Here is a 4,290-nt window from a genome sequence, read left to right as displayed (position 1 = left end):
GGACGGTGGGAGTCTGAGATCCTCCCTCAATCTGCAAAGTGGCTGGTGCAATGGAGATCAATCCCGCCTGAGCCAATGTACCAAACATTCTCAGGTTCTGCGCTAAAGTTTCTTGAAGTCCGGGGGGTAACAACAGGCACCTCTGGTACTTGTCCCCCAACCGGAGTTACTGGCAGCTCCTTAACTACTGCTCTGATAGGTGATCTAGCTGCGGTGTATCCCCCTCCTCGACTTCTACCTTTGCCCCAGCCTCTCACGGCTCTAACAGAGGGTGCGGGTGGCTACTCAGCTGATCCGGTAGCGCGTATCCTCATCATCTGTGAGAGAATAGAGATACAAAGGCTCAAACTTCGAAATCAACAAATCCGCATGACACGAATGAAAAAAGTGGAGATTTGTTTTTCCTAATGGTTCTGCAGCCTCTCAAAGATAAGTACAGACGTCTTTGTACTGATCCACAAGAATCTACTAAACTCACTTATAACTCATAGCACCTATGAACCTTAGAAATCTGATACCAACTTGTCACGACCCCATTTTCCTCCATAGGATATCATGATGGCACCGAGTCTTTAAGACAAGGTAAGCCAAACACTTACTGAATTAATGGAAAAACTCAACCAACAACTTTTAAACATGAAATAGAATTTTCTATAAAAATCCATCAATCCCAAAAACCAGTAGTCAAGTCATAATCCCTACTGAGTTCACTAGAAAATCTCTAAGTACAACTATTCCATAATGGAAATAAATTGTACAAAAATAACTTTCGAAGGTGACTATGAGGCATGCGAACGTGATGGCAGGTATACCTTGAAGTCTCCATAGCAATATCCGGTCCGCTATCTAAAAATCAACAGACTCCGAATTACCTGGATCTGCACAAACATGTGCAGAAGTATAGTATGAGTACACTACAGTCGGTACCCAATAAGTATCAAGACTAACCTTGGTGGAGTAGTGACGAGGTACAAGTCAAGATACTCACTAGACAAGATAACATGTGCAGTATAGAATTACAAAACTAATAGCGAAAAGCAAAAATTAGTAAATGGCAACAAGAGCCAGCAAGTGATATAAACAAGTAAAGTAATAAGAATCATTAAAACCAAATAAGGAACACAAGGGACAATCAATTAATCAAGCTGAACTAATATAAGTTTCACAATGAAATCACCTTGTGATACCTCATCTCATAGCCACAAGTCATGGGTCTCAACCCATCATCATGTACTCACGGCACCTCGTGCCCACATCTCGAATAACAACCGTACGGACAACTCACGTGCCAATATCTCAATCTTCCCGGCATGATCACAGGCTCAAAATCACAATCCTCCATGCATGGTCACAATAAATCTGCTCGGTATAGTCACAGCCTCACAATCACAATCCATCCGACATGATCATAGGCTCACAATCATAATCCACTCGACATGGTCATAGGCTCACAGTCACAATCTGCTCGGCATGGTCAAAGGCTCAATATCAACATGGAAATAGATAATACAAGAACACATGTGCATGATCAATAAATGTCAAGTTTCATACTCCTGAGCTAGTATGAGTGGCATGCTACGGTGTATGCTTGCACGAGTGTACTACTGCAGCCCAAGTCAATAAGTAATACCAGAGATATCGAATAGTTCATCGAAACAACAAAGAAAGTCACGCAAGGTGTATGACAAACACAAGGAAGGACACACTATCATAAGAAATTCAGCAACACAATGTCTCCAAACCATCAAAAATCATCCCCAACATTGCCACCCTTATCTCTACGATAGCCACCCGTATCACTCCGCCCTGACATTATTATTATCCACCATTATCTCTCCTATAGGCACCCATATCACTACGTATCATAACCACCCTTATCGCTCCGCCCGGATAATAACACAATAGCCACACGTATCACTCTATAGATTCCACAACAGTAAGATGCCAACTTTATGGACTACATAATAACAACGGTGAAATGCCACCCTTATACTCCGTATAACAACAACCAAACTGCACAACAACTCACATGTGCTATCGTCACAACAACATAACATATCAACTCGTATCACAAGTGCCCGTAGGCAACAACCTTTCCAAAGATTCAAAGATATCAATATTTTCACAACAAATGTATGAATTAGGCTCAACAAGGAACAAAAACCCCTTCAAACACAACTTCAATTAGAATTGATTAATGACTCTCGATAACTTCATTTAAAATTAATTATTTAAGGATAACCTCGATAGTGAAAGTACTTCCATGAAATGGCAAACTTCGGACTCTAATTTATGAATTGGGCAAACAATGAAGGAGATGGCACGAACTAGTACTACGTCTAAATGCATGAGAGCACCCGACAACAAAAGGATATCATGTGACCATAATTTCAACTAAGAGTAGCTCCACAATAAAAGAAATCACATAACGATAAAAATGATAGCAACTCCAAATAAAGTGTATTAGAGCAAACTCAATAAGTAAAGAATGGGACATGTAACGACAACTTCAAATAAAGCATGTGATAGTAGACATGACGAATACAATATATAACATGTGCTAACAATTCCAAATAAGTACATAAAAGTTCCCTAAGAGTCTAGGCCGGTCAATTTCCATATATAAGACTGAGTACGTACTCGTCACCTCACGTACATGGCTTTCACATGACACAAATAGCACAAATGACTCAAATCCTAAGAGGTAGTTCCTCCACACAAAGTTAGGCAAGATACTTATCTCAAAGAAGCTAGACTGATACTCTAAAATGACCTTCTCATGTGAAACAACCTACGGACGACTCAAATCTTGCCAAAAATAACTTAACATTATAAATAAAAACTATAGGAAATAATTCTGGATAATAAAGCTTCGATCTTCAATGAAAACTGAAGAGCTAATCCAAAAAGTCAACTCCCGGGCTTGCACCTCGGAACCTGACAAAATTTATAAAATCTGAATACCCATTCTGATACGAGTCCAACCATACCAAAATTATCCAATTCAGACATCAAATCATCTTTCAAATCATCATTTTATATTTTTAAAAGTTTTCACAAAAATTACCATTTTTCTCCCATTCAAATCACTAATTAATGATAAAAACAATTATGGAATCGTGAAATATAATTAATTCGGGGTGAAGAACACTTACCCCAATCCAACACGTGAAGAACCCCACAAATATCGCTCAAATCCGAGGTCTCTAGTTCAAAAGATGATAAATGGAACAAAACCCTCGATATAGAGTTCTTTTATATTTTGCCTAGATATTACACATCGCGACCGTGGAATGTTCCTCGCGATTGCGAAAACCAAAAATGAAGGCTGCCATAATAACCTTACACGAACACGCAAACACAGTCGTGAACGCGACTCACAGCGACCTCTGCTTACGCGATCGTGAACCAAATGATGCGAATGCGAAGAACAATAAAATTTGGCCTCCCCAGCATGGTCGCCCATTACGTGATCGCGTGACACCTACCGCGAACGTGGTGAAGCAACATTCACAAACACGTGATCGCGGACCATTCATTGCGAACGCGAAGAAGGAAAAATGGTCAGTTACAAAACTGCCTATGCGGTCGCGACTGGCACTTCGCGATCGCGAATAAGGACATCACCCACTAGAAATTAGCAATCTAAAAAATGGAGAAATGGCTCGTAGCCCATCCGAAACACACCCGAGGCTCCCAGGACCCCGTCCGAACATACCAACAAGTCCCATAACATAACACGAACCTGTTCGAGGCCTCAAATCACATCAAACAATATCAAAACTACGAATCGCGCCTTAAATCGAACTTAATGAACTTTCAACTTCTACAACTTACGTCGAATCATATCAAATCAATCCGGAATGACGTCAAAATTTTTATGCAAGTTAAAAATGACACGAAGGAGCTACACCAACTCCTAAAATCGAAATCTGAGCATGTTATCAATGAAGTCAACTCCCGGTCAACCCTCTTAACTTTCCAACCCTTCAACTTTCTAATTTTCGCCAAAATGCATCAAATCAACCTACGGACCTCCAAATCCAAATTCGGACATACGCCTAAGTCCATAATCACCATACGGAGCTATTAGAATTATCAAACTACCATTCTGGTGTTGTCTACACAAAAGTCAAACTCCGATCAACTCTTTTCACTTAAGCTTCTAAAACAAGAATGATCCTTCCAAACCAATCCCGAATCATTCGAAATCCAAACTTGACCACACACGCAAGTCATAATACGGAACACGAAGCAGCTCGAGACCTTAAGTCACCAAACAGAATGTTA

The sequence above is a fragment of the Nicotiana tomentosiformis genome, chromosome 7, assembly GCF_000390325.3.
Source record: "Nicotiana tomentosiformis chromosome 7, ASM39032v3, whole genome shotgun sequence".
In the NCBI taxonomy this organism is placed as follows: Eukaryota; Viridiplantae; Streptophyta; class Magnoliopsida; order Solanales; family Solanaceae; genus Nicotiana; species Nicotiana tomentosiformis.
The sequence above is the reverse complement of the archived record's forward strand: the minus strand, read 5'-3'. Positions refer to the sequence as shown.